Below are 14,227 nucleotides of genomic sequence, written 5' to 3' on the forward strand. Positions count from 1 at the left end.
GGCCGCTGACGGGCGGTGGCGTTTCCGCGCTCCTGTGCAGCAGGCCTTTCCGCATCTGTATCTTAAAGTAAACACACCTCTAGAAAGCAAGCATTTCTGGGTCGTGTCTCCCCCCCCCACGCCCCCGCTATATGACCGAATGAATCCAGCGTTAACAAGTGCATCACTCGGACACTTAACAGCCTTGAACCGCGCTCTCCGCTCTGGTTTTTTTTCAGGAATAGCCTCTTTTCTGGTGGGTATGGGCAGCACCGCCGCGTCGTGGCTCGCTGCGTGGCGGTTTGCGGAGTGCTGTCCTGCTCCATGCCAGCAAGTGGAGGGCCAAGCCCTGGATGCCTTCCCCTGGAGGAAATTTGTGAACAGGGGTTTTGTGTGTGTAGCGTGGAGGGTCAAATTCCAAGCATCTCGTAACGTCTGGGGTCCAAGTTGCAAGCGCTTGAAGAATTGGATCCCTGAGCCCAGGTTCCCAGAGATTTTAGGTCTTTAATTCCCATTTTGATTAGTGTGAGCACCTAAACGGCAGGGTGTTTGAGGCTTATTTATTTAGAGACGGAGCTCAGATAAAGGAATTTCAGAGTGCAGAGCTTTGCTCCTGGTTAGTGTATGGTTGTAATTTATAGCCGAGCTTACCGTGCTAAGATCTTGCAGACAGCACTCTCGAATGTAGGAGCAGTTGTAAACTACAGCCTCAGTTTCTGCAGATGAAATACTGCATGTTTAAGTTTACAGTTATTTAAGTCTTAATGGGTTTGCATATAATAACCTTTGCAGAATGCCTGTGTTAGTACCATGAAAAGAGAGGTGAGTGGAGCAGCAACATTTAAATTCACCCTAATATGGAAATGGTGACATAATTATAAAAGTAGCAGAACTGATTTGTGAGGCAGATGGTTTCTGCCTGAATCGCAATCTTTCCATGCCACCAACCCCTTCAGAGACATCACTGTCCTCTGGCCCTTGTTGGTAACGTCCCACAGGGGAATTACTTCACGTGCCCCTTGTATGCAGCGGTTCCTTTTCACTGGTAAATGGTGGTGGAAGGTCTGAGCGCACCGACTCCTTTGGCATGGTGTTGCTTTGTCACAGTCACGCCACACTGCAGTTCTTCAGGTAGGTACAGGCATGGCGAGGTGTCAGTTTGCTGACACTGGTGGTATCCCTCTGAGGCTGGGGGTCCCAGCTGGTCAGCAGAGGTAGGTAGAGCACTCAGCCATTATATTTGGCATATGTATCTTCGTGGTGCCACCTGGTTACTTGCTGACTACAAAAGTGGCAGATTTCAGAAGACGTCAAGTCAGTCTCTTGAGCTGTTCATCACAGGCCACATTACATGGAAAGGGGTAGCTAAGAGGTTTGAGAAGTAACGTATAGGCTGTTAGGAAGGGGGTTGAAAGACCCCAGTCTCCATTGCGTGGAGGTCTTTGATATGTGGGACCAGGTGGAGTTAGAGAGAGGCAGTCCTAATGCACAGTTGAGAAAATGATGCAGAAAAAAGGAGCTAAGATTCAAGAGGAACTGGAAATATTTTTGGAATAGAAGGGGTCTACATTAGCAAAAACAGACTTTGTGTAAATAAGTTTGCAGCCAGGCTGTGTATGCCTTAAATGAAAACATATATTTATTTAGATATATAATAGTATATATTATATATATAGTATATAGAACGTAAAGTTTGCCATGACACATACTCTCTTGGAGAGGATCATCATCCCCATGGTATTAAAACTGGTATTAAACCGTCTCCGTGATACAATACTTGGAGTATCAGAAACTTTGTGGAAGCTCAGATATTGTAGTGACAGGCAACAGATGGCATAGAGAGGAGAGAACAGCTTGCACGTGTATGAAGTGGGATACTTTTTAGTAAAGAGCAGGTAACTGCTTGGGGAAGTGACATGGGATCTCATGAATTGATGTTCAAGGCCTAAATAGGAAGAGTAGAGATTAGGGCTATATGACTGTCTGCCCAGCCAAGACGTTGACAACAATTGTCATATATTAAGGGAGGGTAGAGAAGCTGCAAAAGTAGGAAATACGATGATAATGGGAGGCTTCAGTTGCCCCCACTTAGATTATGTCATGCTCCAACATGAAATTTGGCTGTGTACTAACTTTTTAGATGCCAAAAAAACCTGCTTTGTAGGTGTAGCTTGTAAGGGTGCTCTGTGGGTAGCAACTCTGGACAAGGTCCTGGCCAGCAAGAATTAAGTTCAGAATTGTAACGTTAAAAATGCCAGCCAGCTATGATGTGACAGTGATCATAATGTACTTCAACTCAGTGTTGCTTCAGGAGCAGTAAAGCCAAGGGCTGTTGTGGCAGTGTTTAATTTTCCAAAGTAAATCTTCATAGAACAAGGAAAACAATGAATAAAATGGTGAGACTCAGCCAAAAGTGAAAAATACTTGCAGGTGGCATGTAATTCTTCAAAGACACTGAAGTAATGGCTCAAAGCAATTGCATGCCATCTGTCAGAAATACCAAAAAAGTTGAGTAGGCTGACAAGCAAAGTAAAGGAGGTCAGTTGAAGTAAAAAGACATCTTTCAAAAAGTTCAGGCTTTGTCTCCAAATGGGAAAGGTGGAAAAGAACATAAAATCTGTGTTAAACACATGAGAAGAGTCATGGAACAAGTTGCTAAAGGCATGAAAACAATTAGTAAATCCTCTTTGAAATGTATCAAAAGCAGGGAGCCTGCTGATAAGTGATCCATGTGTAGAAGGAGTGCCCAAGGAAGATAAAGTCATAGCAGAAGAGTGAAACAAACTCTTTGAGCCTTGCTTCACTGAGGAAGAGTTTAAGGAGATTCCCTTGCTAGAGGCTTTTTCTTTTTTTTAAGGAGCGAGCACGTTGGAGGATTTCTCCCAAATTGAAGTGCCTGTAAGAGAGGGTATCAGAATGAACTGTTGAGGAGAAGAATGAAATAGATGACAGGAGGTGATACGTGTTAATGAGTTTTGAAGGAACTTAAAATACAAAATTGCTGGTACGTTGCCTGTTGTGCGTAACTTGTTGAGTAGATCTGCCTTGGTGCTCCAGGAATAGAAAGTGACGAATGAGCTGTCAGTTTTTCAAGGTCTCTGGAGAGACTGAGAACTCCAGGGTGGTCATTTTTATTTGCTTGTTTGCCAGGGATTAGTGAATGGGATTAGTGAACATGCGTATAAATGTGATACATTGACAAAGAATAGGCCTGTCTGTTGTTGAGGAGGAGTTGTACGTCACAAGTTCGAGTATTCCGGAGTTCGAAGGCATTGCTGAGCTGTTGTTGAGGTCTGGTTGATACAGTCCTTAAAGCAGGCCAGTTTCAAAGTGGGATCAGATTGCTGCGGGTCATATGGTCATGGCCAGTTTGCTCAATGAAAGGAGGTTGCCAGTTGCGCCCCCCCGAGCGTCTGCCCAGGGTCTATGCCGTTCAACGGGTGGAGGAAGGGATAGGTGGTGATGTGACAAGTTTGCTGGTTTTATTTACTCATTCAGAGCAGTAAAATCCTGAAGGCTGAACCACAAAGACTGCAGAAGGATCTCATATTGAAAGCCCAGATGTAAGTTTGCAAATGAAATTCAGTACAGACCAATGTAAGTGTAATGCACGTGGAAGGGAATGCAATCTTAACTTTCTGTGAAGTTTGAATTGACTTTTTACTCGGGAAAAGATCATACAACACAGGTAATCCTATGAAAAAATAAGCTCTGTGCCCAGAAGTGGCTAAGAAAGGAGAGGGCAGGTTAGGAATTATTAGGAAGGAGTAAAAAAAGAAATAGAAAACACTGGCATGCCACTATAAATCCATATTACTCCCCTATCCTGGATAGCGTTAACAATTTTTGTTCCCCCATTTCAAAAAGAATGTAGTGAAAGTTGATGAGCCACAGAGAAGAGCATCAAAGACAATCAAGGGTGTGAAACAGCTTTTGTGAAAGAGTAAGTAGCTCGGAAAAGAGGTGACTGAAGAGGATGTGGGGGTGTTCTTTAAAATCATTAGTGTCATGAAGAAAGTGAATAGGTAACAATACAAATAAACACGACCCAAATAAAACAGTGGAGAGGCAGCTTCAGAGCAACAGGGGGTGTTTGTCCTGCAATACATAAATTGTGGTGCCTGTATGTCAGGGGTTTACGTAGGTTCACGAGTGATTAGGCAGTCTGTGGGAGAGAAACTTGCTGTGCAACTTAGCAGTCAGAACAGTTCAATATCAAACTTTGAGCACTGACTGCCCACAAAGAATTACTGCAGATGCTGATCAAGAATTATTTCTGAAAACTGCAAATAGAAACCTTCTTCACTGGGAAGCATAAGCTACGGCCCATTTGCAGGTGACATAGAGAAGCAAGACCGTGTATTGCCTTTTGCTATGTGAATCTTGTGGCATAAGATCTTATGAAACTTCCAGAAAAAAAATGTTTCTGTGATGATCCTGTTTAATCTGTGCTTGTTACCCCTGGACTTGTTAACCTGACACAAGTTACAGTGAGGTTAAGTGCATCCTGTATGCATTTAACATTGCATAGGAGTGGAACCCCAGCAAAATTCCTCTGATGTTTGCAGGATTAGGACCTCAACTTACATTTTGTGGATCTTAGATTGAAAGTCATGGTCCATTTGTAGGTAAAGGAAGTAAAACTAATCACGTGCTACTCTTACTTATCTCTGTGACTGGTTTGTAAAGACGATTGTCCTTTTGAAACTCCATTCTTCAAAGGCCTACGATGATTGTGATCTTGAGGGCATAAACCATAAGGCAGTGTTTACAGAAGTTTTATTATAGCTTATGGTGCTATAAACTGTGATTAGTGTAAAACATTTTCTGGTTTGTCCTTTGAGATCACAAGTGCAAAAGCAAAACAACAAATAAGCAAGCCAAAAAGATTCTGGGTACAGTGAATGAGAGGAACAGATTTATTAAGTTGCATATTCCTCATGTATGAGTAACATTATGGAAAAAAATCGTTCAGTGTAATTAAATAATTTCTCCTTTTTTTCCAAAGTTTTGTTGGAACTGTATGAAGGTTGTATTGACTATGTGTGGACTCTTGTGTTAAGATTAAAATAGATTAAAATAGCCAGTAAGAAAAACTGGAATCAGTGATTAACAGTTATTAACAGTTAGTGGAAGGGAATGCATGTTAACAGTTGAAGAGTTTAATGTGTGCATATATATATATATGCATGCATACATATATACGTATATATAAAAATATAACATTAGATGTTTTGTATATAGCATAATTAATACATTGTACAGCACACATTTCTTATTGATAGACTGTGAAACAGTTTTAAAACTTGCTCTTCCAGTTAGTGCCGGATGTTTTCAATTTCTTGGAAGTTGATGAAAAATTACTGGTTTTTTGAATGAGCTAGGGAGAAAAGAAGGAAGTGGTAAGCAGTAAAGTGATGTTTGGTTTCTTAATGTGTAATACACTGCAAGCCCGGCTTTGTGTATATTGGAAATCTTCCGGCCCTTTTGTTTGCTTGGGGGCAGATTGCAACAAATGCACAGCAAGCAGTCTTTAGTACAAGGCAGACGTTTTATCTTGTTGCAGCTTGGACACAGGCATCCAGGAGCAAATCCACCTGCATGTGGCATGTTGTTTCACCCAAGGTACAGAACTAAATTCTAACTTTAAATTATTTTAACATTCAATTGTTGCTATATAGGTTGGTAGCTTTCAAGGTGAGCTTGGAAGTAATAATTTCCAAATTCTTGCCCCTTAAGGAATAGAGCAGATTACAGTTTCATAGTTTTTCAGCTAACCTTTACAGGTTTGGTTTGTAGGTCCCAGCATATCAGGTGTTAGGAATGGAGTTAAGATGCGGCAAAAGCAGAAGTATTTACATCTGTACTTTAGTTTGAACTGCGCGTGACAGTGGATGTTGTCTAACCATTTCCCTGTTGCTGTAAAATTATTTTAAATACTTTTTAATTTAAAGAGTTACATGCTTAACATTGATGTAGCGCAAAAGAAGGAAGTATTGCTTATGGTTTAAGAAAGTCTGAAAGTGTGGTTAAGTTCTGCTTTTTGCTATGTACGGAGGGATGTGTGTGATGAGGGGCTTGATGAGTGCACAGAAGACAAAGTCTGTACTGTAATACTTCTGTTGGTATTGGACATTGCTTAACAGTGTCACAGGCAAACCTTTTACAGCTTTTATCTAAGCAAGATAATGCCTTAATTCTTTAATTAAAGTTCACGTAGCAGTAAGTTTAGGTCTTTATGTGCATCTCGTGCATATATAAAACATGCATTTGGTGCACTGGATGCTTTTTTAAGGTACTTTGTTGAATCGTGTAAATGTGCTTTATATGCAACTGAGAGATGAATCCAGTGGAAAATACTAAACTGCTGAATTAATTGGAGGTGGTGTTTAAATTTGTAAAATCAAAATCAAACAATCCCACCACCAAAAGCATTCCAAAATTGTGACAGCATCTTATAAATTCTATCTAAAATAAAAATAATTCCACAGTAGGAAAAAAGGTGGGATAGGAGACAAATATTTTAAAATTACTGGAAGCTTTCCTGCAGGATCTCAAGTCCCAGCAGTGTTACATGGAAAAGATGAAAGCAAAACTTGAGGATAAAATTGAAACCAAATATAAACAAAAGTGAAACCAACTCCATTGGTTTTTATTTCCCAGTTGGCCAAAATGAAGGAATAAACACAGAGCAAAGAAGCATGAGAGCTGAACTTGAAAAACGATTTCAATTTTATTATCTATTTCATCTGTTGGTAAATTTGACTTCTGCCTGACAGCACTCCTTTAGCAGACTGCACGGTAGGGTACCACTTTTCCCACCCAGTGGTCTGAGCGACGGCCCCGTAGTACGGGAAGTGGCATCTTCTTCAGTCACGGAAGTAACGTTTTGAAATGCTGTGGCAAATGCATACAGAAAGTACAGTGGAGGTGACGACATCCAGTATGATGAAAGCGAGTCATTCGGCTGGGAGGTGCGCTTGAAATTTATTCATGTTGAGATGTGAATTACTAATAGGCTCGGGTATAAAATATGTGGTGGGGTTTTTTTGCCCCCCACCTTTGGGATCGTCCACTTAGATCTGGGTCAGATCAACAGTAACCAAAAGATGTTATCTGATATCAGCTTTGCTGATGACATGAAATGACTGCAAATGGTTTCACTCCATTTCCACAGATCAGTTGGCAGCTAGAAGGTCCTTTTTGACCTTGAGAACTAGCTGGTGAATTAGTCAAAAGGTGGCCAAAGACTGGGTGGCCGTGGAAGCTCGAATGAATATCCTTCTCACACGTAGAGATGCATGCCACTGGGCTATAGCAACAAAAAGGTTGGGTGTTGAGGAGAAGCTTAGACAATCGCTGCTCTGCTGAAGCTGTACTAGGGTGAAATGAAAGACTTCAATTCCAGAGGTCTAATTCTCACACATTTGCAAACATTGCATTCGAGCATATCAAAACTGAATTCTTTGGATGCCGAAACCATTCTGGAGATTTGAGATTGATGAGGGAAGCTGATGAAGACTAGCTTTGTTTAGCTTAATAATATTTATCTGGCTTAGATGAGAAATGAAGATGAGTTCAGTGGTCTCACTCTAGCTCAGTAGTATTTTAGGAAACTTCCAAGATAGAAATAGCTGCTGCAGATCACAAATTGAGGCTGTCTCATTGCTGTTGGTCTGTGGTCAACACAAAAACTTTAAATTAAGGGCACATTTTGTAACCGATCCTATTAACTATTCATATCTCAACATGAAAATGAGTTAAGAAGTTCCTGTGTGTCCTGTGGCAGTGGAAAGAGTAGCATTTTTCTAAAAAGGAGAATTACATCATACCATTTCAACAAGCGTCAGTATTAAGCATTTAATACTTAGCACTCTTTAAGTGCAAGCATTTAAAGTGTATGTACAAAAGAAAGACATTTCTCTCTTAAATTCTCCAGTGTCGAGCAATATCTCTCTAATAACTAATTTAATGTATTTTTTGTGCTCAACACATCTGCTTCTTTCATGGTGCTATTTTTGTAACTGTAAATAAGTGCATGTGACAGACATGTTTCCAGCTCGCAGTGTGGATGATTCAGAGGATCCCAGCCCCCAAGTCTGTGCCTGCTGTGGTCTGTCTGTAAAGCAAGCATCTAAGTAAGCGGGAGAGTGTTTTTTACAAATCCGAAATAGCATATACTTTTCTTTAATACCTTCTCTTGGAAGTAAAGGAGAAACTGCTTTCTTGAAAGGGCTGGTTTTGGTGCTCGCTGTGAGGTTAAGTAGAAGCAGTTTATGTCTTTTGCTCTCGGTTCTGGGTGCTGTGCTAGCGATTAGAAGTTCGGGTAACTTCGGCAAAAGTGTAGGTGTGGGTTAGCTATTAACTTCAGTGGTAGAAACTGCCCTTGCCCAGACAATAAAATGAAAGCTTTAAGCAAATATTAAATCGCACTTTAGTGTAGTGTGCAAATAGTTTTTGCTGTGTGTTGCAGAACAGTATGTTATACAAACAAAGGTACCTGTGAGAAACAAGCCCAATCTGAGCAAGGTGGATTACATCAGGTGCAGGTCATGGTCGGTGAATGTGAAAACTCTTCCTTGAACACATTTCTCAGTGTTAGCTATCTGGAATAATTTTTCTGCCTCTCTGAGTGCCCCTTAAATGTCATTGTCTTCTCTGCAATCCTGCCTAAGCCTCACAAGCCACCAGTGTGGGAACATTGAGATTAAGGGCTTTTGTTTTACGATGGCTGCTTTTCTTATATATAGCACCCTATAAAGCACTGACCCTGCACTCAGGCAGAAGAGTGCTAGACAGGACACGAAAATGAAGTCTGCCCAGGCTTTAAAAAGTATTTTTACAATTTAAGATCCTGATCTTGCAGATGCTTGCATGTGTGATTTTCAACTGTGTCCCCTGCTCTCAGAGGGACACAGGTAGGAAACATGTTGTACTTCTTAAGTTTTAGGGGTGTCTCCTGTAAACCTAGTGACAGAGCACGTAAGATTGTGTTGGTCTAACAGGGCCATGGAGAGACTTAAAAAAATGCTGTTGAGTTGCATCAGTATGATAAAAGAAATGATTCTTGATAATTGTTTGAGCCTTAATAGCCGCCTAGTTTTCACCAGGCTGGAAAATTCTTTATGAATCAGGTGTTGAATGCCAAGTTTTCCTGACAGCTTTCAAGAATGCACAGAGTTTGGCTTCTGTGGATACTGACTGACACAGCTAAGCAGCAGCAACCATTAAGTGTGGGTATTCAGGAGTGGATTCGTGTGTGAGCACTTAATTCCAGAATAAAATTGATTTATTGGGGGATAACTGCTCCCCAGTGCAAGGAATTAATTATTCCCTGACAACCATGCCAGCAATTTTCTTGTTGTAAACAAGCCCTTCCCAAACTTGTCTGAGTGAAGTACAGCTCTACTACTAAAAATTCACCACCTCTCTTCTAGGTAGCTTTTGTGGGAAAAATAGTTAGACATCCCAGATACTAAGGACAAATCTTGATCAATCATCAGGTGTAACACAAAGCTTAAGAAGGAAGTAAATCAGGTAAAAGTTATGGCTGCTTTTGAGACTCCTGGAGGAGGTGGCAGGGGGAGAGTTTTCTGTAGTCACATGCTGTTGACTATCACTTGCATAGACCGATTGTCATCCTGATGCCACCAGAATCTGGCATCTCCATCTTCACTCCAGGCAAGACTTGGGAAACAAATGAAAGAAACCCCCAGGAAACAAAGTATTCCTTTAAAGCTGAAAGTAAAGCAATCATTTTGTATTGTCACCAGACTTGCAGGCATTGATGTGTGTGCAGATGATTGTCGTGGCAAGGATACTGCGGAGATGATCTTTAACAGTCTATTTGTTAGAAGCCTGGGCCAAGTTCCCAGCCGATGTAAGTCACTGCGATGCTAGAGAAGTGAATGGGTTCAGCCACAGACATTGTGTTGTTCAAGTGTCGTGATAACGTTCAACATAGGAGCCAGTGCAAGGGAAATTTTATTGTAGGTATTGAGAGGTTGAAGCGTTGTTTCATTATGGCTAAGTCTAGAAGCAAAAAAACAGCCTTCTGGTTCTGTTGTATTAAAATAAGATGGCTTTTCTTCAGTGCGGTTCTAGTCTGCAAATCCGAGGGCTACCTTTAATGATGCTTGAGATCACTGCAAAATAACAACTCACGTCTTTGCTGCTGAGGAAGAATAAGCTTTGCATGGGAACCAAAGGAAAGAATCTGTTTTGATGTGTAATGTCTGAATCCCAGCCAGGGCATGTTAACACCCTTTGGGTGGAACAGAAATGCTATAGGGCTGATGAAACACACTCTATATACAGTATGAGTTCCCATTGTCCATTTTCCTGGGCATGTTTATCATGCAGTCTGTAATGCTGATTTCAATACACGTTTGAGGTATTTGCTGCCTTTGTTTTGTTTTGTTTTGGGTTTTTTTTGCAGGGAATGTTGGGTTGATTGGGGTGTTTTTTGCCCTCTGACCCTTGGGGACGCAAGGGCTTTTCTCCCTTCTACCTTTGCGTATCTTTCTTGGGTACAGCAGCACGAGAGGAGGGCATGCTGAATGCTTCCCTCCTCCTCCATCTACCTTGCACCTCCCTACAGCCCGAGGTGGGCACAACCTGACCCCTACGAAGCAGGGGCTTGGGAAGTTAGGTAGCTGTTGCTAGCTTGACTCCGTCGCGCAGCAGCCTGGGTTCCCAGGTGTTTCACCACCCCACAGAGCTTTCCCCTTACCAGTCGTGGTCCTGTTGTAGCCCTGCCATGTTTGGTTTGGGAGCCTAGGGAAGCAGATGAAATATTGCTCATTGGTTGCCCATGCAGGTTCTTCCTAATGGCCAAGCCATGCCTTATGCCAGTCTGCCCAGGACCTGCGCCCTCCCACTGTGCCTATTCTCTAGTTCTTGGCTTTCCAACCTGTTTTGATGGAGTCTCCTCCTTCCTGCAGGCACCTGAGCAAATAAGATACCACCTTTCCTGCCTGTGGTGAATTATTTTTCGTGGTGATGGACAGGAAGGATGTAGCATACTTACGGCATCTTTGCTGCTGCCACCAAAGTGTTAGGAAAGGGCAGGAAAAATACTGCCATAGCTACAGTGTGGATCAGGAGTACAGCCAACAGAGGAGCTGGGTCTGTGAAGCAGTTGGCCATGGGGTATGCTTTAAGGGAGCACAAGGGAAGGGGTGCTTAGTGATAAGCAAATCTGCCAGGGGAGTTGTGATGTTTCCCTCATCCCTCCCTGTTCAACAGAGCATCGCTGACAGAGTATTCCTAGGCACCATAAGTACATGCAGACCAGAGAGGGTAGGTTTTGCTGTCTAGCTATTCATGAATCCAGAAAGTCTTTTATAGGGTTTTATGTGTTTTCTTGCTTCATATCTCTGTTCTTCAATGCCAGGAGCTTCAGGATTTTATTGTGAACCTTTAACCCTTGTACCTCTGAGAGTGGCAATGCCCACTTTTCCTTGTTTACTAATGCTACTTTAATTACATGTTTTGCTGTTGGTTCCAAAAAAGATATGGATATTTGCATAATTTGGCGTTATCAGAAGGAAGGCATGTTAATTCTGCTTCTGCAGCATCAATGGCGAGATTCTTCTTCTGGTGGCGGATGGGAAGTGCACTGGGCAGAGCTCTGTCTCCCCGTGGGCTGTGGGCAGGAGGATTTCAGGTGTCTGCAGTCAGAGCAGCTGAGTAAAGTGCAGTTCAGTTGTCTGTGTTTCAGTGTCAGTCTCGCATTTCTGAAGTGTTTCTGAGCAGGTGAGGCTAGCAAGTTTTCTTAGCCAGGAAAAGTGTCTATCCCTCTGACTAGCTTGACTTCCAAGCAGGGCTTTGCTCAGAGTCCATATGGTTAAACGTGTACTTTGAAATGAGCATCCACAGTGGAATAGTTGAAAAAGGTGGTCCTATATGCAAAATCCTATATGAAGGCAGGGTCCGAGCTGTGGCCAAGGGACAGAATTTTGCTCCAAGTACTGTTCCTTAAAATAAGACCATGTTTCCTTGTATCCTGGAATGGTCTTGGCACAGGGACAAATACAGAACTCAGTTCTCTGAATCCTAAAATTAGCGTATGGTCTCATTTCAGCATATCTGTTTGGTCAGACAGGGTGATTGATGCTTTTCTGAACTGCATCAGCATTAGAAAACAAAGGAGATACTTTAAAAGATTATCAGCAAAGCACAAGTACAAGATAACTTTTTTTTTTTTTTTAGATATTGTCAGTTCTGTATTTGCAGAGAAAAGAGAAATAGATACCATGCAATATTCTGCACAAGTCCTCTGGGGGAACAGATGTTTTTTCACAGCTCTGGAGAAAGGCTGTGACCTACTTCACAAATGCACCTCAAAGTATCTTATCCCACCTTACCTTCTCACAACCATTAATAACATTTCCATATACTGGTAAATCTTTTAAATGGGTACTTTGTCATGGGGAAAGAAAAATTGCTTTTTCAGTTGTTTTTTTTTTTAACTTGCATAGAAATACATTTTTTAAAAAATATCCGTAGGCATAGAGTAGCTTTTGGTTTTGGGATAACCTTTGTGCCTTTTCAGTTACCCAGATGCTGTCAGAGGGAGCGAAACTGAAGGGAAGAGAACATCTCATACTGCTCAGATTTAATGCCTGCCATGCCGTTGCTTTCACTTTCTGTCTACAGCTGCCGTAATTCTAGTGAAGAGCTCTTCATTCTCAAAGGTTACACTTTCTGTATGGCAGGAGTGTTATCTCCATCAGGGAAAAAACAAAAGTCAGACTTACTAGAATGTTTTAGCAGAGAGTAGTGAGGACTACAAGCTCTTTATTGAATATTATGGAGTGAGAATATCTATATGTATATATAGATTTCAACCATCACCTACATCTTTTCTAATGTCTCTCTAAAGATGAATAGCTCTTGAAAATAACTATTATTTTTCTAATATCTCTTTAAAAATAAATAAGTGCTGTGAGTTTCTTTCTGAAGTCTTGCATAAAGAATCTTAGAAAAATACATCTTGCGAAGTAATATAGAGCTGAAATTCAGTGTGATTTATTGCGTCTCAAGGTTGCTGTGGTGACAGCTAGCTGCTCAATGCCCTTTGTGTGACTACTAAAAATGTTGTACCCGTGCTTCCCTCTCTTATGCCGTTGTGACTCTTCTTTCAGCTGTGTCTGTCCTAGGAAGTTGACTTGCATGCTTCACGCCAGGCTGCTGGTGTGATTCCCATGTAGAAAGCTCATTTTCAAGTGCACCATGCGGTAGCAGGAGCAGTATTATTGACTGGCCTCCTCCCACTCTCTGTGTTCCTAACTGGGTTATGCTGGTCCAACTTCAGCAGATCCTGTGCTGTCTGCCCTCTGCAGCACTCTTCCTCTGAGTCACATCTGCAGGATTAAGACAGTTTGTAGCTTGTCAGGGGGGTAGCCTCCAACATGTTTTTGCGGTATCTAGTTGGAAAAAAAAAAGGCTGAACTGATTGCAGGACTAGCACAAATAGTACAGTAAGTAAACCTTCAAAAAAGGTCAAAATAATCCCTCCATAAACCGTGGCGTCAGCGCGTCTGTGGGCCATGCTTCTTGCATGGTGCTTGGCTCCTCACAGGCTCCCGGTGGCCTCCCCTTCCAGGCAAATGCCGTTGAGTTGGGATTAGTGTCTCACATGCCTGGTGCCTATTTGGGAATAATTTTATTGATGTCTTAATGTCCGTCGATACATTTAAGCTCCCACCACCAAAAAGGCAACCGCCCCTGACTACGGCCCCCTTTAAGAAAGAGGCGGGTGATAAAAATGGAGCAAAAAAAGGGAAATGATATTCACGGAGCTACCAGCCTTACTGCGTTTGTAGGAGGTATGGTTAAAAATTGTGGCTCTTGAAGGTTGGCTGTCTTGTTAAGAATGGCAAGCGTTCATCAAATGAGTTCCCGGCAGGTAGCCCTACTTCCATATCTAAATGAGATCCCCTTTTCTTGTAGGGTAGAAAACTGCTTTCTTGGGTCCCATCTGCATTAGCAGTTGACTGTGTTTCTTGGCGGTTATTCTTCCCTTCCCCCACCATAGGACAGTGCTAAACCAGAAGAAAAAACAAACAATTATTTTCCATGTAATGCCAGAAAGTTTGACTCCAACATGGGTCTCTGGGAGTGTTAAGCATTTTCCCATACTCTCCCCAAATAGATGCTGGGGTTCAGTAAGGTCCAAGTTTGAAGCTGTAGTTTAAAAGCAGAGGGGCTTCATTAGCGGTTTTGGATTAAGGGGTTCCTCCCC

At 41.9% G+C, this 14,227-nt stretch overlaps 1 protein-coding gene across 3 annotated transcripts in view; it reads left to right on the forward strand.

The window, feature by feature from the left end:
• The first annotated feature begins 3,463 nt into the window (after positions 1-3,463).
• Positions 3,464-14,227, forward strand: part of IRF2 (interferon regulatory factor 2) — a 39,216-nt gene continuing 28,452 nt past the window's right edge. Inside the window, exon 1 of one of the 3 annotated variants that reach the window (XM_009330678.1) lies at positions 3,464-3,542. The gene's annotated coding sequence lies outside the window, so the exon portion shown is untranslated. Of the gene's footprint in view, positions 3,543-5,545; positions 5,605-8,042; positions 8,118-14,227 lie in introns of those variants that run through there. The other 2 variants (XM_009330677.1, XM_009330676.1) reach the window with 2 other exon arrangements.

The sequence above is a fragment of the Pygoscelis adeliae genome, unplaced genomic scaffold (assembly GCF_000699105.1).
Source record: "Pygoscelis adeliae isolate BGI_AS28 unplaced genomic scaffold, ASM69910v1 Scaffold167, whole genome shotgun sequence".
Lineage (NCBI taxonomy): Eukaryota > Metazoa > Chordata > Aves > Sphenisciformes > Spheniscidae > Pygoscelis > Pygoscelis adeliae.